The sequence below is a fragment of the Microcebus murinus genome, chromosome 2 (assembly GCF_040939455.1).
Source record: "Microcebus murinus isolate Inina chromosome 2, M.murinus_Inina_mat1.0, whole genome shotgun sequence".
Classification (NCBI taxonomy): Eukaryota; Metazoa; Chordata; class Mammalia; order Primates; family Cheirogaleidae; genus Microcebus; species Microcebus murinus.
This window is the reverse complement of record NC_134105.1, coordinates 118,880,192-118,907,376: the sequence shown is the minus strand read 5'-3', so window position 1 is coordinate 118,907,376 and position 27,185 is coordinate 118,880,192.

Genomic DNA, 27,185 nt, shown 5'->3' with positions numbered 1-27,185 from the left:
ATTAACAAGCATGACTGGAGACTTGGGGGGCTGAGCAGTCAAAGCTGTGGTTTAACTAACAATTTCCAGTTCTGAGTTGTTGGGGCCCCCTGAGAGCTAGAAAAGTGGCATCTGGTGGAGAGCCAGGCCTAGCTCTAAAGAGCTCCCACCAGAACCCTCAGGTCACCTAGAAGCAGGAAATGCTCCGGCAGAACCGTTGGCACCTCGGGGACTCTGGCCAATCTCTTAAAGGCCACATTTTAGAGCTGGAGCTGGGCTTTTCTATCTTCCTTAGTTCTCAACCTAAGTTTTCTTTTCCCCTAAGCCTAAAGTAATCAGGAAAATATTTCAGTCAATGTGATTTCTGTCATTTATTTCTTGGTGTACACTGAGTTTTTAATTTACAAGTGTAATAGTCCACCAGTCACACTTTTATTCATTCTCCAAGACCCTGTTCAGATATCACCTACAGTATAACGCATCCCTAACGACCCCAGGGAGCTAAGCACAAGTCGCGTGCTGCCATTAAGCTCTATGGGCACCTTCGTTACAGAGAACTTATTACGTTGTGGTTTATGCCGTGTCTATCTCCTTTAGGCAAAAGCCAACGTTTTATTCCTACAATATCTCTGTTCCTTGATTGGTTCCAAACTCAACAAACATTCTTAGGAAAAATAAAACAATCAGAGAAAACAAGGAAGAAAGGGGAAAGGGAGAAAAGGGAAGAAAAAGGAAATCACTTCTTTATTTTATATTCAAACAATTATTTCTAGAGGACAAGAATTCAGTTCATCTTGTGTTCACATAAGTGGTTATTGGAATAAACCAAAACATAGCTTCATGCAATATGACAGAAAGAATAGGTCAACTTTTCATCCTATGAGACTATCTTTCCAAAGTAGCTTAGGTCTTAGAAGTACCTCAGATCATTGTGTCTGGGAAGTCTGTAGTTCCCTTTCCAGGAAAAAGACCAAGTGTCTGTCCAGTCTTTTAGCCCTTAGGAATGGCCTAGGCTATACATCCCAGCACACAGATGTATGAGGCTCTACATATAGTACCTGTTCAATAAATACGTGGCAACATTACATAGGATCGCCTATAGAAGAAAGGGACAATTAGGCTGAAGTGCATTATATTTTCACATAAGGAAAACAAAATTCTATACCAACTGCTCCAGAACGACTAAGGAGAGCCAGCTCAGGCTCAGCTCTTCAAGTTAGAACCGATGGGTAGTTCTCTTTTCAGGAGAAAAAGGATTCCTAGTGAATAAACAACTGGTTTTAGAAAAACTGAAAACAATTCTTTTGAAAAGGACACCAAAGAAAAGGGATCTGCAAAAGTCATTTTACTACGAATGTGGACTCATGCTTGCCCTTTTCAAAGACAGTTGGATAGGGGTTCAGAAACTTAGAATCCTAGTTCTGCTGTTGGCAATTAATAGATGGATGATCTGAACTGAGACATTTTAGTTTTTTGTGCCACAGTTTCCTCGTCTCTTGAAGAGCGAAAATAATCACAGATATACCTCAGGGTTGTAATTGCAAACAGTTACGTGATCAAATTCTCAACGGTTTAATTCCTCAGAAGTCTCTAACAACAGTTCTTGGTATCCTACCAACAATCAAAAAGAAATGTTTGGAAAATAATGGAGTGGAGCAGGACAGAATGAATTTTCTGGCTTAATTTTCTGAGTTCAAAGCAACTTATTCTTTCAGGAAGATGTTTTGACAATGAGACGAAAATATTCAGCAATATCTACTAGCTTTTCAAAGCTCAGGTTATCGTGAGATCTTTTTGCTGTTGTTACTGTTTTTATTAACCATATATTTTAAGGAGTTTTCTCCTATGCATTTTGATATTCAACATTATATGTCTTTACTTTCCATATTTAATGAGATAGATATGTCAGGACGGAGGTGAACAGAAAAAATACTCTGATAAGTTATTTTCAGTTCCTGTTTTCTCCTGACTTGCAGATGAAGTCATTAAATTGTGCAATAGAGCATTGTGGTTAAAGCCTCTCAGCGGCAGATGCAAGGATCCAAGTAAGTACTGGATACTTGGGTTAGTAAAAGGACAAAAAGAAACAAGCAATACTTTCATTCACCAAGATAGCTTTCAATAATGTTAGCATGTTAAACTTTTGTTGAACACTTACTAAGTACAAATGCTCAATTCAAAATTAACAGGATTGCAAAACAAGAAATAATAGGCAGCTGGAAGGCTGAATGGCTGAACACGGACCAGTGGAGGATAGAAAGAAACTCTCTGATGAAACAAGGAAGATGACAGAGAGATGATAAAATAATTGTGACTGCCCCAAAAAGAGCTAATTTCCTTTCCTCAGAGCAGGTTTAGGGAGACAATCACTGCTGTAAAACCTGTGTCCTTCCAGAGGATGATGACAGGGGGGTGACTGTCCGCACGGTCCAGGAGAGCACGGGGCCTGCAGCGGAGCCCCAGGGTGGCTGCTCCACAGAGTCTCAGCAGGTGACTGGGAAGAGGAGTAAAGAGTAACAACTGCGGAACGAGGCACGTGAGTTTTTCCATACAAAGGTAACCCAACAATCATCAGTACTGAATGGTGATCTGCACAACAGTTGGGATCTCTTGCCCCATTTTTCAGATGTTTCTGTAAGTGCTCAGAAGAAGGAACATGCCACTTATTAATAGTTAAAGAGCCTAGCCACCCAGAGGAGCACATGCAGAACTGACGTGAATAGAGACAGCATACGCTCAAAGTTGAATAAAGTCAAATCCCCCCTTCGAGAAATTCACCATCTAAAACAGGGGTTCTTAACCTGCAGTCTCTAAATGGAATTTAAGGGAATCCATAGAATTGAGCAGAAAAAAATACACACCATTATTTTCACTAGCTTCTAACTAAAATTTGGCATTTCCATTAATTATGAAGGTATGCAATAAACTAACCTTAATAGCATTAGCAGTAATTGTGACCTTGTTACCAATTGAAATTTTACAGACATTTTCATATTTTTACAGTCATTGCAGATATTGTGAGCTACTGAGCTAGTGCATACCCAAGATCCATTTATGTTTGTCACTACCAAAGTTACATTAGTAATTAGACTCACCAGTCAATGTTATTTAATACTTTAATAAAGATGCACATATATTAGGATAGCATATGTTTGGGATTTTTTATATTTTAATAACTATATTTAAATATAATTGATTTCCTTTATAATCTTATATACTTTGTTTATATGTTTTAAAATGTTATTTTGGGAAGAGGTTCATAGATGTTCATCCTATGGCAGGAGGGGTTCATGTGACAGAAGATTAAGAACTTCCTGTTGTGAAAAGAAGTCAGACAAGCACACAGCCCCTGTACCAGCCTGACATAGTATGGTGACTATATTCTGATGGAGGTCTGGTTTGCTAGCCTTCTAGTTGGTTCTCCGTGCTGCTCCAGATCCTTATGATAAATCTTTTTTCTGCTAATTTGTAATCTGGAGTTGCTACCTATTAATTATAATCAAATCTCTCAGCTGGAACAATATTTTAATAGCACTGATAGACTGTAATTTTAATAAATATATTTTATTTTAAAAGCATAACAAGATAGCATATGCTAAATCTCATTAATGTTAGCAGTTAATGTGTCTCCCTACTGAATCTATCCCTTATCAAGGGTACCACCTACTTTATGGAAATTATCAAATGACAGGCCTTGTACCTAAAAAGACCTGAAAGGGTGCTTGTCTTGCCTTAAAAATTTATCAGAAAGTGATAGCAAGTTTTATATAGTTGTGAAATATAAACTGTCTTGAACGTCTCACTGGTTATTTGATGTATGTTACATCGCTACTGGGCTTTTCTTATCTTCTCTTCTTATAGTTCAAATGACCTGGCCACGCAATAGGTAGTGATTAATGGATCAGTGATACAGAATTCAAGAATAATTCTATTTGCTCTTTCTTGGACCCAGAAGGATTTAATTATGGAGGAAAGAAAGGCAAGTTCCTTGATGTGGCACTCCCATGATTTGGAGTAAAGTTAAATCGAGATTCTAGAATAGACATGGCAAATAGGCTTTATCTTGCCTGCCTACTGCAATGTAACAGTAGGGGCTTTGAAAGCACTGGCTGAGCATGACAAAATCAGACAATTAACAATGCCTATCAAGGGCACAGAAGTGGTGACAAGAGTCTATTTTGGCTCTATGTGTTTTCATGGGAAAATTAACCAAATGGGACCACAAAGAGAGTTAAACTACAAAAAAACTCCTTCTGTCTATTGGCTAATTCTTTACAGATTCAGTTGGATTCTCAACAGGCCTGCCAAGATTTCTTAAGGGCCGGATGAATGGTCCAATCATATCATGAGCTCATTCATAGACCCAAGAATTAAAGATGCAATAATAGCAAATAATCTTGGAAATTTTTCTATGGTGTACCAGCCAACCAAATGTAAACTTGAGTCCATTTGTAGATCTTGAGCTCTTTAGCCATTATGATCACTCTGAATAATGAGAATGAAGAATCGCTTCAAACATTGGCAAGCATTCAAAGATTCAAAACCAAATGCTTCTTCCTAGTTTACCTTTTTGAAAAAGATGACACAAACTACTCCCCCAAACTAGTGACTTGCCTACATTGGTAAACATTCTGGTACTGATGGCCTCTGGTGTTTCTTGTTTCTAGTCATATTGTCCTTTTGAGCAAGGGTCACTCTTACTCCCAAGAGGAAAGTCAACATGACTCACTGCCAGAAACCGAAAGTACACCATGTCCACATGAGTAGTGCTGCTCACTGCATAACCACAAAACCACATCAGAACCAGTCAGCTGCTCAGGAAGAAGAGGCAGTGGACTGAACAAACGCATCCCCTAGTCCAGACAGCCCGGCTGTGGAAGGACCCTAGGCTCTTTTGCTAAGCAGAGACTTGGCTCAGAGGACAAACATCAGCAGCAAGAGCACAGAGGGTCCTGACCTCTGTTTACTGGACACAGGGAAACAAGGGCCCTCCCAAGGCCCCGCTGCAATGCAGTGGGGTTTTGACTTCATTGCCCTTGCCCTCTCCTTTGGCACTTTCTTCCCCTCGTTTCCATCCTCTCTCTAAACAGCTGGTGCCCCTCGCTACACTTTGTGTTAGGTGATCCGGGGAAGGGTTCAAGGGAGTGGGGTTTGGCTCTGGATTGGATGCCATCAGGATTCTATAATTGAGTATTTTAATATTTCTTATCTAGAAGGTTTGAAGAACAAAACAAGGCTAAAGCTATACTTGGTAAAGCAGCCTCACTCACTCACTTTGAGACAATGCTCTTGGTTTCATCTGTGCTCAGACATAATTATGGAATGATTCTTTTTTCTTGCTCCATCATGCTCACAAAGTGGCCTTGTCAGATGTTGATGTTCTGTGAAATTGTTTCTATGCCACAGGAGACCACCGAGGCCTAGCCATGAATTCAGGGCCAGCCCCAGCAATACAAGGTCCGGCTGACAGAGCCAGGCCGGCACCTGCCTGTCAGGGGCTGCTTTGCTTTAAATCTCAGTCCTGCAGTACATACTCTTACCTTTCCCTCCCAGCTTTGGCTTACATTGTTTCTGCTCTCCATTCCCTCCTTGGGACAATTCCCACTCTTCCAAGTGGCATAAAGTAATTAGAAGAATTAATCTCAGTTAATACAAGTTAATGTTCTGTCCCTAAGGGGTTGTAGGGGTCTCATATACCTACATTATAATAGTGGCCTTTCAGAGGCGAGAGCTGCTTGCAGATAAACCATCATAATGAAACTGCGATACAGTGTGGAAGATTATACATTCAGGACTTTTCCAATTAAACCCTAGAGACAGGCAGCTCCTCTGCCAGCATATAAAGCTCACCCTGCATTTCATGGCTACAGTTGAACTTCCAGGAAACCAACCAAATGTGTGTCATTCGCGTTACCCCACCGCTGATTTCTCCGGGCTATGGGGCTGGCTTTCTGCCCACAGCTCTGGGAGTCTCTCCCTCCACGCACAGTCTCCTCTCCTCTGGCTGACTGGTCTCTGCTCGCTTTGCTAGTTTTTATATGGAGGTGCTATCATTGAACTCGTGCTGGAGCTCGACTTGCCACCCTCGGGAGCTGCTTCCAGAATGATCACGCGTGTCCTGAGCAAGCCTCCCATTCCCACTTGCCTTTCCACTGCTCTGGGACTGACTGTGAGGCCTTGTGACTTCCCTCTCAATACTCTGCTGCTGCCACCTGGTGAAAACTCACAACCAAACAGGACTGGAGTTGCCATTGACTTCAGACTCCTAGGCACCCGCACACAGACCCCGGGAATCAGACGCCCGCAGACGTCAGTCTGTAAACCCGCCTGGCGTCCAGTCCCGGCCAAAGAGGCCTGGCCGCCGGCTCTCCCGGACAAGCCCCGCACACCTCCTCCCTCTGCCGCCTCTCCTGAGCCCTAGTGCTGCCGGGAACGGCTGACCTGCAAGGATCCAATTCTTTGTTAAAAATCTTTGCTGAGACTAGAAAGGAAACAAAAATAAAAAGGGTCTGGACCTGCAAAGGGGCCACAGTCGGCCCTGCGGGGTAAGTGGGTGGAATTCCTGAGGATATCTTGCTGATTCGTCGCAGTTCTGTCTATGGTGGGGCTTAAGAAATAAATGCAATGCCAACATTCACACCAAAGAAACAAGAAATAAATACCTATATGTTTACCTTCTGCTACATCAGGCCGGACATTTTATTTAATCTTCAAAATAGCTCTATGACATACATATATATTTATACACATATTTAACTGTGTATATCTGTGGGGTACAATGTGATGTTTTAATCTATGTATATGTTGTAGACAGATCCCATCAAGCTAATTAGCATACCCATCACCTCACTAACATAACATTTTTGTGGTGAGAACCTCAAAAATTGATTCTTTTAGCAATTATAAAATATACATTATTATTAACTGTGGTCACTATGGAGTAGGATAGATCACTAAAACTTATTTTTCCAGTCTAACTAAAATACTGTACTCTTTGATCAACATCTTCCCTTTCCATCCCTCCCTGAGATAATACATATTAATATCCCCACTTCCCAGATGTGGAAACTAAGGCACATGGAGGCCGAGCCACCCCATTGGTTAGGAGAAGGGTTGAGGTTGAACCTCACTGAGCAATGTTCTCTTAACTTCTGCATTTTTCTGACTCTTACTATGTTACCTGGAGAACTGATCACAGGAGAAAAGAGAAAGGGAAGGAGAGAAACGTCCTATCTCCTGCCCGAGCCTGCACCCTGGGCCTCTCTGTAACTCCATTTCACAGGTACCTCCCTGCTGCTGGACCAGATTCCCAGCTTCCATGGCCTCACGGAACATGGAATACCAAAAATCATCCTTTCTCTTTGATCTGGATGGCTGTAATAAGAGATCAGCATGAGAAACACAAAATTCAAATTCACCTCCAGTTCTATTAAAAAAAAATAAGAATTATTAAAATCTGTGTATAGATATATATGTAGAATAATAATACTGTAAATGTAATCTGAAAGCTTGAAGAAGCTTTTAAATAGATTTTAAAAGACTGATTTTTAAGGCTGGGCCTAGTGGCTAATGCCTGTAATCCAAGCACTCTGGGAGGCCAACGTGGGAGGGTCACTTGAGCTCAGAAGTTTGAGACCAGCCTGAGCCAGAGCAAGACCCCATCTCTACTAAAAAATAGAAAAAATTACCTGGGTGTGTTGGTGCGTGCCTGTAGTCCCAGCTACTCAGGAGGCTGAGGCCCGGGCAACACAGTAAGACTCTTGTCTTTAAAAAAAAAAAAAAAAGGATAATTTTTAAAACCAAAGTAACAACTGAATGAATTTCTGTGCACTAAAGAACCTTCCAGGTCATGAAAAAGTTCACGCTGATGGATTTGAGATGTAAGAAGGACTTCGGGAGTAGAATGTTTGCACCCAGCCACCTGCCCCGACCAGCCAGCCTGGGGGCCCTTCCAGTGGGTGAGAAGCCCACTTGGCAGCATGAGGCCTGGGAGGCATCACTGTTTTAGGGGAAGCTTTGGACATACAGGAAGAGAATGAGGCAAGTTGGTGAAAGGAGGAACTCCCTCGAAGAACACTTAGGTCTGGACCTCGGCCATGGCCAGGAAAGGAACTCAAGATGACACTGGAGTGGAGGTCATGGCTCGTGGCTACACATGTGTTTTGTTTGGCTCACTCATTGCTTTCTAAGCTATGAATCAGTGCCAGCATTTAAAAATCAGGAAATTTTACATAAGTTTATATCTTTGACTTCTCTTAAGAAATGGGAAGAACTGTAATGGTAACACTGGGCCCATGTCCCACATGGGAACAGGCTGAGTCCATTCAGGCCAGAAGGGCAGTGCCTGGCCTGGTGCCCACCTGGCCTGTGGCAATCACTTGGCTCCCCTCTGGGAACCTGCAAGCATTTGCGTCTTTGGCTTCTGATCCAGCAGTGGCTGCTCAGGGTCCTGGGGCAGAGGGCTCCACCAGCAAAGGACAGTGGACTGCAGCTAAAATCGGCCCACGCCCCTCACTCTCAGCCTGCAGACAGTGGCGCGACCACAGAAATGTAGACACAAAGCCGGACACAAATGGCCTTCACCCCATTTAAGAACTCCCCTAATTTGACCCAAACTTAGCTTCTCAGCATAATTTCCCATTAAGTCCTTCATATATCCTACAATGCATCCACACCTGTGAGAATATTTACTGTTCCCTAAATATTCTTCTCGGATTTGAACCCTCTATTTGGAGTGTCTCCTCCTCTCTGCCTCAGTGCCCCATCTCTGCATGCCCAACCCATACCCGTCTTTCATGGTCTGTCTCAAACTTCACTTCTTCTACAAAATCTTCTTCAATTCCTGTAGTCAGAATTATCCCTCATCCTGTCTTACCATAGCATTAGTTTGTATACCTCCTGTAGGATTACCACAATCTGACTTATATTAATTTAAGAATTGCTGAAAATCAGAAATTGCCTCTTAGGTATTGGCTTCTACTGCCATCTACTGACCATAAAGTAGAATTATGCCTAAAGACTGCCAAGTCAGTAAGAACCACAAACATTCCAAACCAACCCATCCATTCATTTTCTTACTTTCCTTTATTTTTCTTTCTTTCCTTTATTTTCTTTCCTTCCTTTTTCTCCTTTTATTTTTTTATATTCTTTTTTGCCTTCTTTTGTTTATCCATTAATCCTTCACTCAACACAATTTTTGATCGTCTCCTAGGTGACAGAACTGTGAAACAATACAAATGTGCATAAAGACAAAGAACTCCCACTGCGGGCCAAGGTGCAGCAAGCTCACTTAACTTCTATCTCCCATTGATTACAAGCAAAAATTGTGTACAAAACACAAAATGCAACTACCTGAGAACTCTGAGAAGTTAAGAATGCAAGCTGATTATGGAGAATCTAAACTTGAAGGAAAATCCATACACAGGTGAATTTCTTTGGTATTTTTCCCCTTTTGTTTTCCTGCTTTGATCTATGAGTGGTTCCACTGTGGAACCAAGCAGCAGGTATAGGCAGAAAAGGCTTTGAGAGTAATATGGTATTTCTGGTCAGAAGACCTAGAAAAGAGGTCACTATAAAAAGAGGACTGGGAAAAATGGACATGATAGGGAATTCCCATTTGTTTATCCTATTTTTCTTCCAGTTCTACACCAAGGGCAGCCTCAACCATGAATCTGCAATGCTGGGGCACCAGTGACCCTGTCTAACTTCCTAAGAGAAAACACGAGAACCAGAAAAAGGGGAGCCCTGTGGTGCAAAAGGCATGGTGGAATCACTTTTATTTTTTCTACTTCTCTCTTTTTTCCATGACTTTTCCCTGAAAGTGGCCCTAGTTATAAAGAATTATGGGTATTATGGTCACTAGAACTTCCAGTTAAGTGTTATCTTTAGAGTCACATAAGTAGACAAAGGAGCCCCCAGAAGCCAGATAATTTGAGAAAATTGCTGAGTAGGAAACAACAGGAGATGTCCTAATACTGTGAGTAAATCAGCATGTACTGAGGTCATCTCTGAGTGGCACAAACACTGAACATATGCAGAGCAACATAGCGAAGGCCTTGAAACCTTAACCAACATTGGAACTGCCATCCAGAGAAGGTAAGATAAAACTTGCAGTCTAAAAATAACAGGATTGAATACTTGCAAAAATAATAACAACAAAAATCAACATTCTTCAGAGGGTTTCAGCAGTATAATACTCAGAGTATCTAGATAAAATTCAAACTTACTTGACCACTCAGAAGTGGCCAGAAAAATCAGGACAAAATGTAATCAACAGATGTCAATCCTGAGATGACCTAGACATAGAAATCAGAGAAAGATTTTAGAACAGCTATTCTAGAAGTAATCACTCCTGAAATTAAAGATAGAAGCTCTCAGTAGAGAAACAGGAGCTACAAGTAGAGAACCAAATGAAACTTTTAGAACTGAAAAATCTGATATCTGAAATATAAATTCACTAAACAAACTCAGGGGAGATGGCAGAGGAAAGAGTCAGCAAACAAATAGAGATCAATAAAAATTATTCAATCTGAAGAATACAGAGGAACAATATTGAAAAAAATAAACAGAGCCCTAGGGACCTGGAGGAAAATATCAAAAGATCTAATATTCACCTCATTGGAATTTCAGAAAAATATGAGAAAAAGATTGGCACAGAAAAATTATTTGAAGAAATAATGGCTAAAAGATGTCAATTATAAAAAGAAAAATATAACATAGGGGAGTAAAATTATAAAGTTTTTGTATGTAATTTAAATTAACTGGTTATCAGCTTAAAATAGACTGCTATAACTTTAATATGTTACATGTACGCCTCATGATAACCACAAAGCAAACCCTATATTAGATATACAAAAGATAAAAAGAAAAAATTAAAAGCATGTTACTACAAAAAAATCATCAAATCACAAAGGGAGATTCAAACTAGCCAGAAAACAATTAACAAACTGGCAACAGTAAGTCCTTAACTATCAATAATTATCTTGACTGCCAACAGATTAAAGTCTCTAACCAAAGACAGTGAGTGGCTGAATGGATTTAAAAAAAAAAAATTCCCCGACTATATACTGTTACAAGATATTCACTTCAGCTTTAAGGACATAGACTCAAAGTGAAGGTATGGAAAAAAATGTGCCATGCAAATGAAAACCAAAAGAGAGGAAGGGTAGCTATAGTTGTATCCGACAAAATAGACTTTAAGTCAAAACCATAAGAAGAGAAAAAAGAAGGTAATTTTATAATAATGAAGGGGTCAATACATCAAGAAGATATAACAATGGTAGATACATATGCACCAAACATCAGAGCTCCTAAATACATAAAGCAAATGTGAATAGATCAGAAGGGAAAGATAGTCAAGAATGCAATAATCGTGAATAATTTTAATATTCAACTTTCAACAATGGATAGATCATTCACACAAATAATCAATAGGAAATATTGGATTTAAACTACACTTTAAACAAAATGGAACTAACATACATATACAAAACACTCCGTCCAACATAAGTGTACACACATTCTTCTCAAGTGCACATGGAACATTCTCCTGGATAGATAATATATTAGATAACAAAAAAATGTTTAAATATTTAAGAAGATTGAAATTATATCAAGTATCTTTTCTGACCACAATTTCTATAAAAATAGAAATTAACAACAGCAGGAAAACTTGAAAATTCACAGTCTGAGGAAATTAAACAACATTACCCTGAACAATCATTGGGTCAAAGAAGAAATCAAAAGGAAAATTTAAAAAATATCTTGAAATAAACAAAAATGAAAACAAAATGTATCAAAACTTATGAGAGGCAGCAAAAGTAGTTCTAAGAGGGACATTTATAGCAATAAACACCTACATTAAAAAAGAAGAAAGAACTCAAATAAGCAAACTAATATTACACCTTAAGGAACTACAAAAAGAAGAAAAAACTTCAGCCTTGGTAAAAGGAAGGAAATAGCAAAGATCAGAGCAGAAATAAATAAAATAGAGGCTAGAAAAACAATAAATAAATATCAACAAAAGTAGGAGTTAGGTTTTTTGAAAAGACTAACAAAATTGACATTTAATTAGGATAAAAAAAAGAGAGACAGAAGATTCAAATAAATAAAACCAGAAATGAAAGAGGAGATACAACTGACACCACAGAAATACAAAAAGATGATAAAAGACTACTGTGAACAATTATACACCAACAAAATGAACAACCTAGAAGAAATTAATAAATTCCTAAAAACATACAACTATCAATTCTGACTCTTGAAGAAATAGAAAATCTGAACAGACCAATAGCTAGTAATGATATTAAATCTGTAATCAAAATTCTTTCATCAAAGAAAAGCCCAGTACCTGATGGCTTCCTGGTAAATTATATCAAACATTTAAGCAAGAATTAATACCAGTCTTTCTCAAGCTCTCTCAAAAAATTGAAGAGGAGGGAACACTTCCAAACTCATTTTATGAGGCCAGCATTACTCTGATACCAAAACCATACAAAGATATGGTGAGAAAATTATAGGCTAATATCCCTAACAGATGCAAAAATAGATGCAAAATTCCTCTAACAAAATAGTTGCAAATCAAATTCAACAGCACATTAAAAGGGTCATATACCATGATCAAGTGGGATTTATCCCTGGGATATAAGGGTGGTTCAACAAACAAATGCAAATCAATACATGTGATACACCACATTAACAAAACAAAGGATTAAAATCATATAATCATCTCAATAGATGCAAAAAAGTATTTGACAATAATCCAACTCTCAAGAAATTAGGTAGAAATAGTGTACTTCAACACAATAAAAGCAATATAGCACAATCTCACAGCTAACATCTTACTCAAAAGTTGGGAGCTTTTTCTTTAATATCAGGAACAAGACAAAGATGTCTGCTCCCACCACTTCTATTTGACATTGGACTGGGAATCCTAGCCAGACCAATTAGAAAAGAAAAATAAATAAAATGGCAAGTGTGGTGGCTCTTGCCTGTAATCCCAGTGCTTTGGGAGGCTGAGGAGGGAGAATCACTTGAGGCCAGGAGTTCAATACCAGCCTAAGCAACATAGCAAGACCCCATCTCTAAAAAAAAGTTTTGTTAAAATTGTCCAGATATAGTGGTATATACCGGAGTCCTAGCTACTCAGGATGCTGAGGCAGGAGAATCACTTGAGCCCAGAAGTTCAGTGTTGGAGTAAACTATGATCATATCGTTGCACTCCACCCTGGGTGAGAAAAGAAAAAGAAAAAGAAAAGGAAAAAGAAAAAGAAAAAGAAAAAGAAAAAGAAAAAGAAAAGAAAGGAAAGGAAAGGAAAGGAAAGAGCGAGAGAGAGAGAGAAAGGATGAGCATCCAAATTGGAAAGGAAGTGTAATTATCTCTATTTGCAGATAACATGATTTTATATAGAAAGTCCTAAAAACTCTACCAAAAAATTAGCACAAGTAAGCTAATTTTAAAAATTTAGCACTAATAAGTAAATTTAGTAAAATTATAGAATACAAAATCAACATACAAAAATAGTTTTGTTTCTATACAAAGCAACAAACTATCCAAAAAGGAAACTAAGAAAACAATCCCATTTATAACAGCATCAAAAAGAAGAAAATACTTAGGAAAAAATTTAACCAAGGAGGTGAGAGTTCTGTATATCAAAAACTATAAAACATTAATGAAAGAAATTTAAGAAGACACAAATAAATGAAAAGATAATCCTGTGTTCATGGATCAGTAGAATAAATATTGTCCAAATTTCTGTAACACCCAAAGTTATTTACAGATTCAATGCAATCCCTATCAAATTTCACAGAAATACAAAAAACAATTCTAAAATTTACATGGAACCACAAAAGACCCTGAATAGCTGAAGCAATCTGGATCAAGAACAAAGCTGAAGGCATCACAATTCCTGATTTCAAATTATATTACAAACCTAATCATAACCAAACAATATGGTACTAGCATAAAAGCAGGCACATAAACCAATGGAAAAAAATAGAAAGCTCAGAAATAAGCCTATACATACACAGTCAACTATTCTTTAACAAAGTGGCCAAGAACACACAAGCAAGAAATGATAATCTCTACAATAAATGATGCTGGGAAAATTGTATATCCACATGCAAAAAATGAAATTGGATCCTTATCTTACACTATACACAAAAATCAACTCAAAGTGGTTTAAATATTTAAATAAAAGAATGAAATTGTGAAACTCCTAGAAGAAACCATAGGGGGAACCTTTATGATATTGGTCTTGGCAATGAATTTTTAGATATGACACCAAAAGCACAGGCAACAAAAGGAAAAATAAATAAATGGAACTACATCAAACTAAAAAAAATTCTGCACTACGAATGAAATAATCAACAAAATAAACAGGCAACCCATGAAATGAGAGAAAAATATTGAAAACCATATATCTGATACAGGGTTAATACCTAAAATATATAAGGAACTCAACAGTTCAACCCAATAGTAAAAACATATTATCATCATGAAATTCAAAAGTGGGCAAAGGACTTGAGTAGACGTATTTCCAAGGAAGACATACAAACAGCCAATAGGCATATGAAAAGGTGTCGATGTCATTAATCATCAGGAAAATATAAATCAAAACCACAATAAGATATCACCTCACAATTGTTAAGGAGGATATCATCAAAAAGTCAAAAGATAACAAGTGTTAGCTGGGATGTAGAGAAAAGGGAACTCTTTTGTTGGTGGGAATGTAAATTGATATAGCTGTTATGGAAATCAGTGGGGAGGACATCAGTTTTGAGGACACAAAATAAAAAATAGAATTATGTGGATCTAGCTATACTATTTCTGGATATATATATATATATATATATATAAAATCAGTATATTGAAGAGATATCTGTACTCCTATGCTCATTGTAGTATTATTCACAATAGCAAAGATAATGGAAACATAGATGAATGAATAAGGAAATTGTGATTAAATACATATAGACAATCTCCAACAGGACATTATTCAGCCTTAATAAAGAAAAAGTGTTGCCATTTGTGACAACTTGGGTAAATCTGGAGGATGTTATGCTAAGTGGAACAAGCCAGAGAAGGACAAATATCATATGATCTCATTTATATATATATATATATATATATGTCTGTGTGTGTGTGTGTGTGTGTGTGTGTGTGTGTGTGTGTGTGTGTGTGTGTGTAATCTAAAAAAGTGAAACCTTAGAAGCAGGGAGTAGAAGAGTGTTTACCAGGGGTCAGGGAGGGTGGGAGAAATGAGGAGATGTTGATCAAAATGTACAAACTTGCCATTTTAAGATGAATAAGTTCCAGAGACCTAATGTACAGCACAGTGACTATAGTAAATATTAATAATAAGATATTATATATTTGAAATTTGTTTGAAAGAGTTATTAAATATTCTCACTATATATACATAAAAGATAACTATGTGAGGTGGTGAGGTGATGGCTATGTTAATTAGTTTGATTGTACAAGTCATGTCACAATGTATACATATATAAAAACATCATATTGTATACCTTGAATATATACAATTTTTATTTGTCAATTATACCTCAATAAAGCTGGGGGAGAGAAATAAATAATCATTGAAAATTTCCTAAACTCTGTGAGAGAAATACATTTACAAAAATCAAGAGGTTCAGAAAATTCCAAATGGGATAAATTCAAAGAAAACTATATCCAGATACATCATAATGAATTTGCAGAAAATCAAAAATAAATTAAAAAATACTGAAAGCAGCCAGAGAAAATAATGTATTACATTCAGAGGCAAATGATTCAATTGACTGTGAATTTCTCATCAGAAACCATGGAACCCAGAAGACAATGTAATGACATCTTTAAAGTGCTGTAATAAAGTAACTGTCAACACAGAAGTCTATATTTAGCAAATTATCCACCAGAAATTATGGTGAAATAAAGATACTTTATGATGAAGAAAAGCTAAGACAATTCATATTCAGCAAAATTGCTCTAAAGAAAAATGCTAAAGGAAGTTCTTCAGGCTACCTGAAAATGATACAGGGGGAAGACTTAGAACTTAAGGACCAAGCAATGATATAATACAATCAAATGAATTCATAATATATATCATATACTTAAATAGAGACAGTTTGTCTCTGTTACCCAAGCTGAAACTCCTGAACCCAAGCAATCCTCCTGCCTCAGCCTCCCAAAGTGCTGGGATTACAGGCATCAGCCACCACACCTGGCAGAACTACCTAAATATTAAAATACCTAAATATTAAAATAGAACTATTCTGTATCTTGATTGTTGTATAATACATAACTGTATGCATTTGTCAAAACTCATAGAACTATTATATTTAATTAGAGTGAATTTTAATATATGTAAATTAAAAATAAATAAAATAGGATAAAAGAGAATGGAGATAATTATACCATTGGGTTTTTCAAGTTTTAGAAAGAAATTATTTAGGGAATTTGAACATTCTCCGTGAAATAAAATGAACTGGTGTGGCTACATGATCTCTAAAGTCCATTTAATCTTAGAAATGAGATTATTCTGTGATTTTATATTATATACACATCCCATGTGGGAAGACATACCAAGGAGATCAACAATTTCATTTTTACTGATGATGATGATGAGTACACATTCCCTCTTTGAGTAAAATAAATACAGCAACTTTTCTTAATAGATCCAAGTCTTCATTATTCAGAGCAGCTGACATCCCAAATATGAAAAATAATAAGATATTCTTCCACATGTTTCATTTTTTCTGCAGAATTTTTCTAACAGTTTTTATTTAAGGATTTCCCTTTTTTATCTGAATAACTATAATTTGAATAGACTATCAATTTCTTTTTCTGAGGAAGCTTTATATGAACCCAAAACTACTGTATAACATTTTTGAAATACTGGTATAGAATAAATCCTATCAACACACATAGCTTTTTCATAATTCTTGACAAATTTTAACTTCAGTAAGAACCCAGTATGAAATGCAAGTAAGCATTTAATCTACTTGCAGTTCTAAGCCACTTATTTAATATGTGCATGCAGTTTTGACATTAGTATTCAGAGACATGCAGAGAAGTTCCCAGAAATGAATTTCATTAACCGTGTAAATGAGCTATGAACGAATGCGAATCCTCAGACAATTATACTGTTGAAGCAGACCATGATGATCATCTGGTTCAAATACCTTCATGTACAAACCAGAAAACTGAAGCCCTGAGAAGGAAAATGGCTGGTTTGTCAAGCATACATGACTTACACCCTGGGGAACCAGAATTTTACAAATCAAGTCAAACAAAGACGATTGCAGTTGTTAACAGCTCACACTGAAATCTCACAGTAGCTTCAGTTAAATTCATCAAGGCACTTAAAAGATTATTAGTCTCAATTTTTTATTTTATTTTTTTCAAATTTTTTATTTCAGCATATCATAGGGGTGCAAATGTTTAGGTTATGTATATTGGCCTTGCCCCACTCGAGTCAGAGCTTCAAGCATGTCCATCCCCCAATGGTGCGCACTGCACCCATTAGGTGTGTATATACCCATCCCCTCCTCTCCCCTCCCATCTGCCTATCACCCAATGAATGTTATTATTATACAGGCACTTAAGTGTTGATCAGTTAACTCAAATTCGATGGTTTGTACATGTAGTGCTTGTTTTTCCATTCTTGGGATACTTCAGTTAGTAGAATCGGTTCTAGTTCTATCCAGGATAGTACAAGAGGTGCTAGATCACCATTGTTTTTTGTGGCTGAGTAGAATTCCATGGTATACATATACCACATTTTATTAATCCACTCATGTACTGATGGGCACTTGGGCTGTTTCCACATCTTTGCAATTGTGAATTTTGCTGCTATAAGCAATCAAAGGCAGATGTCTTTTTTATAGAATGTCTTTTGTTCTTTGAGGTAGATGCCCAGTAATGGGAATGCTGGATCAAATTGTAGTTCCACTTGTAGCTCTTTGAGGTATCTCCATATTGCTTTCCACAGAGGTTGTACTAGTTTGCAGTCCCACCAGCAGTGCATGAGTGTTCCTATCTCTCCGTGTCCATGCCAACATCTATTGTTTTGAAACTTTTTGATAAAGGTCATTCTCACTGGGGATAAGTGATATCTCATTGTGGTTTTGATTTGCATTTTCCTAATGATTAGAGATGTTGAACATTTTTTTCATATATTTGTTAGCCATTAGTCTATCTTCTTTTGAAAAGTTTCTGTTCATGTCCTTTGCCCACTTTTTGATAGGGCTGTTTGATTTTTCCTTCCTGATTTTCCTGAGTTCTATATAGATTCTAGTTATCAGCACTTTATCAGATGTGTAACATGTGAATATTTTCTCCCATTCTGTAGGTTGTCTGTTTGCTCTCATGATAGTTTCCTTGTCTGTGCAGAAGCTTTTTAATTTGATCAGGTCCCATTTATTTACTTTTGCTATTGCTGTGATTGCCTTTGGGGTCTTTTTCATAAATTCTTTGCCTAGGCCAATGTCCATAAGAGTTTTTCCAACATTTTCTTCTAGAATTTTTATAGTTTCATGCCTTAGGTTTAACTCTGTTATCCACTGTGAGTTGATATTTGTGAGAGGTGAAAGGTGCGGGTCTTGTTTCAGTCTTCTACATGTGGCTATCCAGTTGTCCCAGCACCATTTATTGAATAAAGATTCTTTTCCCCAGTGTATGTTTTTGTCTGCTTTGTCAAAGGTTAGATGGCTATAGGAGGGTGGTTTTATATCTGAGTTCTCCATTCTGTTCCATTGGTCTATGACTCTGTTTTTGTGGCCCAGTACCATGCTGTTTTAGTTATTATAGCCTTGCAGTATAGCTTAAAGTCTGGTAAATTGATGCCTCCCAGTTTGTTTGTTTGTTTGTTTGCTTGCTTAAGGTTGCTTTTGCTATATGGGGTCTTCTCTGATTCCATATGATATGAAGCATAGAATTATTTTTTCTAGATCTGTGAAAAATGACCTTTGTATTTTTATAGGGATTGTATTGATCTGTAGATTACTTTTTATAGTATAGACATTTTAACAATGTTGATTCTGCTGACCCATGAGCATAGTATGGTTTTCCACCTATGTACATCCTCTGCTATTTCCTTCCTCAGTGTTTTGTAATTCTCCCTATAGAGGTCTTTTAGCTCCTTAGTTAAATATATTCCAAGGTATTTTACTTTCTTTGTTGCTATCGTGAAGGGTATTGAGTCTTTGATTTGGTTCTCATTTTGACTGCTATTTCCATATAGGAATGCTACTGATTTCTGTACATTGATTTTGTAACCTGAGACTTTGCTGAATTTGTTTACAAATACCATTAGTCTCATGGCAGAATTTTTGGGATATTATAGATATAAGATCATATCATCAGCAAAGAGCAATAGTTTGAAATTTTCTGCCCACATTTGGATGCCCTTGATTTCCTTTTCTTGTCTAATTGCTCTGGCTAGGACTTCCAGCACTATGTTGAATAGAAGCAGTGATAAAGGGCAACCTTGTCTGGTTCTAGTTCTAAGTGGGAATGCTTTCAGTTTTTCCCCATTCAGTATGATGTTAGCTGTGGGTTGTCATAAATGGCTTGTATCATTTTAGGTAAGACCTGTCTATGCCTATTTTGTTTAGCATTCTTATCATAAAAGGGTGTTGAATTTTGTCAAATGCTTTTTCTGCATCTATTGAGAGAATCATATGGCCTTTGTTTTTGCTTCTATTTTTGTGGTAAATTACATTTATAGATTTGTGTATGTTGAACCATCCCTACATCTCAGGTATGAAGCCCACTTGGTCATGATGGATTATTTTTTTGATAAGCACAGAAATTCTGTTTGCTAGGATTTTGTTGAAAATTATTACATCTATATTCATAAGGGATATTTGTCAGTAGTTTTCTTTTTCTGTTGGATCCTTTCCTGGTTTTGGTATCAGTGTTATGTTGGCTTCATAAAATATGTTGGGGAAGATTCCTTCCTTCCTGATGTTGTGGAATCATTTCTGCAGGATAGGCACCAGCTCTTCTTTGTAGGTCTGTAAAATTCGGGCATGAAACCATCTGGTCCAGGACTTTTCTTTTTAGGAAAGTTTTTTATTGCTGTTTCAATGTCAGTACTTGATAATGATCTGTTCAGGAGTTCTATTTCTTCCTAATTGAGCCTATAGATGCTGTGTGTTTCTAAGAATTTTCCATTTCCTCCACATTTTCCAGTTAATGTGCATAGAGGTATTCATAGATGATATTTTGTATTTCCATGGCAACAGTTGTAATTTCTCCTTTTTCATTCCTGAAGGAGCTTATTAGAGATTTTTCTTTTCTACTTCTCATTAATCTAGCCAGAGGTGTGTCAATTTTATTTTTTCAAATAATCAACTTTTTGTTTTATTAATCTTCTGTCTAGTTCTTTTGTTATCAATTTCATTTAGCTCTGCTCTGATCTTTGTTATTTCTTTTCTTCTGCTGAGTTTGGGGTCAGTTTGCTCATCGTCTTCCAGTTCTTTGAAACAATTCATTAGATTGTTTATTTGTGACCTTTCTGTCTTTTAGATGTAGGCATTGATGGATATAAATTTTCCTCTCAGGACTGCTTTAGCTGTGTCCCACAGATTTTGATAATTTGTGTCTCCTTTATCATTTAGTTTGAAGAATATTTTTATTTCCATCTTGATTTCCTCCTTAATGCAATAATTATTTAGCAGAAGTTTGTTTAGTTTCTATGACTTTGTGTAGATATGAGAGTTCCCGTTGGAGTTAATTTCTAATTTTATTCCAATATGGTCTGAGAAGATGCATGGTATAATTTCTATTTTTTTAAATTTTTTGAGACATGCTTTGTGGCCTAGCATATGGTCAATATTAGAGAATGTTGCATGAGCTGAAGAGAAAAGTGTATATCCAGCAGTTTGTGGGTAGAACATTCTGTGAATGTCAGGCCCATTTTTTCTAGAGTTCTGTTCAAATACATTGTTTCTTTGTTTGTTTTCTGTTTGGAGGATCTGTCCTATTCTGTCAGGAGTGTTGAAGCTTCCAGCTATTGTGATGTTGCTGCTTATCATTTTGTTTAGATCAAGTAGGATTTGCTTTATGAATCTGGGTGCACCTGAGTTAGGTTCATAAATATTTAGAATTGTTATGTCTTCTTGTTGAATTGTACCCTTTACCATTATATAGTGACCCTCTTATCTTTCATAACTTTTCTTGATTTGAAGACTATGTTATCTGGAATCAGAATCACCATGCCAGCTTTCTTTTGGCTTTCATTTGCTTGAAATATTATTTTCCATTCCTTCACCTTGAGTCTGAATGCATCCTTGTGGGTTACAGGTGTTTCCTGAAGACAGCAGATACTTGGCTTGTGTATATTATCCATTTGGTAAGCCTATGTCTCTTTAGTGGAAGTTAAGCCATTCACATTTATTGAGAGAATTGATAAGTGGCATAGATTTCTGTTCATCATGTTGAGTTAAACTTTGTTGCTTTGTTTCTCTATTGAGTCATAGTGGTATCAGGCCTTTGACCTTTAGCTTTTTCAATGGTTTTACATTTGTGAGTGTTTATTGTGCTGATCTGTGTGTAATCCTGTTTTGAGTACTTCCTGGAGGGCAGGTCTCATCTTGATGAATTCCCTCAGTCTTTGTGTGTCTGGGAAGTTCTTTATTCTCCTTCATATACAAAACTTAGTTTTATGGGGTACAAAATTTTAGGCTTGGCATTATTCTGTTTGAGAAGAGAATGGGGCCCCAGTCTCTTCTTGCTTATAAGGTCTCAGCTGAGAAGCCTGGTTATTCTGATGGGATTTCCTTTGTAGGTTACTTGATTCTTTCACCTTAAAGTTCATAAGAGGGCCTCTTTTGTGGTTATTTTGGTCAATCTGATGACTGGGTGTTGTGGTGTCTTCCTGTTTGCAATAACTCTCCCAGGAGTCCTTTGAGCTTCTTATACCTGGATATCTAGATTTTTAGCAAGGCCTGGGAAATTTTCCTCTATTATATCCTCAAATAACTTATCCAACCCTTGTGTATTTTTATCTTCACACTCAGGAATGCCTGATTTTCACATTAGGCCTCTTCCCATAATCCCACATTTCTTGTAGGCTTTGCTTTTTTCTCTTATTTCTCTGCTCTATCTATGTGACTAACTTATTTAATTGGAAGGTGTTATCTTCAATCCCTGAGATTCTTTCTTCTGTTTGATCTACCCTGTTCTTGAGGCTTTCCACTGTGTTTTGTAATTCCTTGAATAAATTCTTCATTTCCAGAGTTAAGTTTGATTTTTCTTTAAATATTTCAATTTCTTTAGTAAATTTTTCTTTCAAGTCCTGGATGTTTTTATGGTTTCTTTGTGTTTGGTTATCCATTTTTTCTGCATATCATTCAGTTTTCTTACAATCCATGTTCAAAATTCTTCTGTCATTTTAGTGTTCTGAATTTGGTTGATGTCCATTGCTAGACAGCTGGTGTTCCCTTTTGGGGGTGTGCTTTCCATTTGATTCTTCATACTTCCAGAGTTCTTTCACTGATCCCTTCCCAATCAACTGTTGCTTCTTACCTTTAGATGTTCATTTGGATAATGGCACTCCCTATTTATTCTCTGAGACAGTAGGTGGTGTTTGTGGATCAGATTTGACCACACCCTGTATGATGAGTCAGTAGATGCACTTAAAGGTGTGCAGAATGACCTGTCAGTAGGTGGCGCTTGCTGGAAGGAGCAGGCTGCAGTGTTGTTTTGGGGTCCTGTAACCAGTGGGGCCCTGGGACTTCCTGGTGTGTCCTTATTCTCCACCTACCGTGTTTCCCCGAAAATAAGACAGGGTCTTATATTTATTTTTCCTCAAGAAGACACCCTAGGGCTTATTTTCAAGGGATGTGTTTTTTTTTTTTTTTTTTTTTTTTAAGTACGGTACAGAAATCAACATTTATTCACATATAGTTAAGTCGTCTTCTTCTGGAACATCATCATAACTCTCCAAACCCCGAATTCCATGTTGAATTTCTTGCAGCTCTATTTCCTTTAGAACCATTGGCCCCAATCTCTCATGTCGAGCAACAGAGCTCTCATTAAATAAGCAGGATTGGCTTATTTATCAGAGAAACAGTGAGCACTGGGTCCAATCTCCACAGTGGAGTAGAAATGATCTCTCTGGGCTAAGTAGGAGACTGCTTACTGAAACTTTTTCCCTATACCCCAGTGTTTGGGGAGGGGGGAAGGGTGAGAGAGGCCCATAGTGCTAAGTAAAATGGCAGCCACAGCTTTCCTTCTTCCCCCTGGGGACACACAATACCTAAAGCAGAGCACCCCGCTCCTCACTTCACTAAGGAGACTTTCCCCTCAAAGCCCCACCTTGCAGCACACACAGGATGGCCCAGACCTGACAGGGGGAGCCCACCTTGTTGTTGGGGCCTCCCATACCATTCTGGTCACCTCTGGGATAGTAGCTGTCACAATGGAGCAGATGAAAAGGGCTGCTCATCTTCTTTACTGCTACGCGACAAAATGCATGGGTTGTACAGATATGCTATGTAGTCACGCCCATCACAATGTCTTATTTTCAGGGTAAGGCTTATATTGTGCAAATACTTAGAAATCTTGGTAGGGCTTATTTTATGGATAGGTCTTATTTTCAGGGAAACATGGTAAATATGGGGAGGTGGAGGAGTAAGGCTGGGTGGAGCTGGGTTGGGTAAGCCTGCCCTCAAGCACTACAAATGCTGTTAGCAGGGGTCAAAGTTCTGTTCTCTGCTTCTTAGCAATGCTGCCAGGGAGGGGCTGGAAAGGCCCCACTCAGCCAAAAAGTCTGTATGTAGGGGTGGGGCTGTCTGATACCTGAAGTCTGGAGCAGGCCTCGCTCCTTTCCACCCTCCCCTATTCTGAAGTTTCTTCCAGGACTGCCAGCAGGCAGGACCTCGAGCCAGTGGATCTCCCCTGGCTATGATGCTGGCCAGGAGGGTCCCTGCCCAGGATCGCAGCCTGAGCCGAGTGTATGGCCTTCCCACGGGAGGAGGGTTGCCCCTCAAGCACGCTGATCTGCCTCTGAAGGCACACACACCTTAGTAGGCCCGTTCACGAATATCCCTTCTGTACCCTGGGACAATGCAATAGAGACCTGGGTGCACGGGATCTGGTCTGCAGGCCTGTCCCCTGGGCCCCGGAATTCAATCCCTGACCCTGCCAGGGAGAGGAGTGCTGGTCTGAAGTCACCCACGGGGTGCACAAGCTGGATGGATGTCTCTCTGCCTCAGGCTTTGCCCCATTCTCCTGGAGTCACCAGGCAAGCAGCACCTGGGAGGGCTGGTGGGTAGGGAGCTCACCCTCTAGTGCCCCTCAGTCAGCTGAAGGGCCCCAAAAGGGAAGGTCCCATTCCCTGTGGTTGCATCCGGGCTCGTGGCTAAATTGTCTCTCCTGTGGGTAGGGAAAGGGGAGGGGAGAATGGAGCAATATGGTGCCTGCCCTGCGGCTCGGGTCTGTGGGCCAGGAGGTGCCCGGGGGAGCTGGGAGGCTGGTGCCCTCTCAGCTAGAGGCTCACCGCTCACTGGCGGTGACCGTCTCTGGGCTGGTGTTGGCAGGTCTCTCCACTCAGGAGCCCACCCGCAGTCTGAGATATAAGGGAGCGGAAATTTAACTGCTCCACCTACCTTTGTCGCTGGTCTCCAAGCCTCTGGAGGGCCTTTCTCCTTCCAGTTCTCCTCCACGACTTCTTCCCGTGGAGTCTTCTGTAGTTTCAGGCATTCTTCTTTCCGACCCTCATCTGATGTGTGTTTGTTTGCCTGTTTATTCTTTTTACTTTCTTTTAAAATCTGTCTTTCTTGCAGAGACACTCTGGCTGGCGGTTTTTCTCGTCTGCCATCTTGCCCCTCCCCTTAATTTTTGATTTTAAAGTCAAATCACCGACAATGTTTAACAGCTGCCTCTATTCATTATCGTAAATATAAATCAGATAAAATCACCCAGAACTTAAATCAATGCTAAAATGATCAAAAGTTAAGATTTCACGTTATCCATCTTCTTCCACTTTAACTTGTTTTTGCACAGATATGTAGTGAGACGTGGAGACGAGGAGGTGTCTGATCCGTGCTTGGTGCTTAACTGGGGCATACACATGTATCGTTTGCACAGTTTTACACCAGCAGACACAATCGGATCTAAGTTCAAAACACCGCAGATGCAGAGCTGTAACTTTCCTTATAATTGTCATAAAGGATTCACATATGTGTACAATGATGGCAACAGAAGTTTTATTCTACAATCTTTTAAGGTTTTTTTTTTTACAGTTTTTCTAAATAGTTCAAATAGTTCTAAATATTTGTAAAAATGAATTTGAATCAAATTTTTATGGAATCTTGGAAAAACATTCATTGAACTCTTCTTTGGGATATAGTTTGAAAATCAATAATATAGAGGCCATTGGCTGTGAATACAACTAGCTGGATTTCAGGTCTCCAGCCCTCACATAGGCCCTGAGGACCCAGGCTTCTCCCAGTAGCCATGGCAATTCCTTCTCAGAGGCAGTTCTGAGGTGGCTTCAAGAAGTCTTCTCTGCTTACCACCTTGTGCCTGTTTGCTAGAGGGCTTGCTACTAAGTGACTACAGCACCCATACCAATCTTAGAGCATAAGACAACTGTACATCAGACACGTGACAGATGGTGCTAGGAGGGGCATGGACTTGGGGTTAGGTAGACTGGCTCCCGACCACTTTGCTTGGCCATTTATTTGCCACATGACTGAGGTGAGCCCTTCAATTACTCTAAGCTGCCTCATCCATGTGATGGGTATGATAATTCCTGTATACTGAGGTCAGAGGCTAATAGCCTCAGTTGTATTCATCCTGAAAGTCAGTCCTGTCTGAATTCACCCAGAGAACCCACTGGGTAACTTCAAATACAGGAGAAAGAAATGTTATTCCAAGGCAGAAAGGGTCTATGTGCTGACACTGGTCCAAGTGCAGGATTGGAGAGACAGAACAGTGTCTCTCCTTGTCAGGTGACAAGACCCCATGTGTCATGCCAAAGTCTTTGAGAGGAGGGCTCTAATAAAGACATGTTTTAAAAGTGAATTGTTTTCCCCAAATCTCTGCCATTACATCAGGATTACAAAGGATCCTGATCTGAACCCTATGGAATACAGCAGGGATGAAGGGGACTTTCATAACCTTTTTTTAATTGAAAAATACACAATAAAGTAAAACCCACTCATAATTTTATGGCATACAAATTATATAAATAACTAAAAGAAGTTCCCTTTCCCTTCCCAGCATGCTTTGAGCTTACCCCATCCCCCTCAACCCCTCAGAAACCACAGTTAACATTTTGTTATTTAACCTTAGAAGCTTCTTTCTGTGTGTTCACACACACATACACACCAATTGTTTTTAAATGAGACCATGCTGTGCATATTGCACTGAAATTGTTAAAAATTTAATATAGTCATGTTTCCAGGTCAGTATTAGTGAGTCACCATAACAGTAACACTCCTGGTAGCTTTCCCTGTTATTTCAAAGGCCTAAAAATGAATGTAGCTATAAATATGAGAAGGTTTCCTGGAAATCCTTCCTTAACCCCTTCTGGAACAGTAAACTGTCTCTCCAAATGTTTTCCCAGAGCATGTGTGTTGCTAATCTGTTCACTGTGTCCCTCATTACATTCTGTCTTTTAGTGTAGGTGCCAGTTACCGTTTTCTCCACTAGACTGTAAGTTCTTACTGAAAAGGGTCTTACCTGTTCTTCACCCTTGGACTTCTAAGGTGCCTGAATAGCCACGTATATCCGAAAGAACCGAGGCTGGGGAGTTAGAACTGGGTTTTACACTTTACTCTGCTAAAAACTTGCACCTGATCTTGGAAAAGTCTCAGCCCCGTCTGGATTGCAGTTTCTCATCTTCAAATTATCTTTACAGACAAGGACTAGAATGGATAAGGCGTCTTTCAAGGCCCCTTCAAGTTCTAACATGTGATACACAAAACTAATATCTGCAACCTGGAATAGTGATAGTTAAAAACAAAAATGCTTAGTATCCTAATATCCTTTCTGTCTGTCACTAAAATGCATATTTTAATCAGTAAAAGTTAGCTACATTTAATTTTTCTTATTTGTACGTGGATTCTTCAATTCTGATCAGCAACACAGTTAGAAATTATTCTTTACTTAAGGCCAGGCATTCAAGACCAGCCTGGGCAACATAGTGAAATCCTGTCTCTACAAAAAAAAATAAGAAAAATTGGCCAGGTGTGGT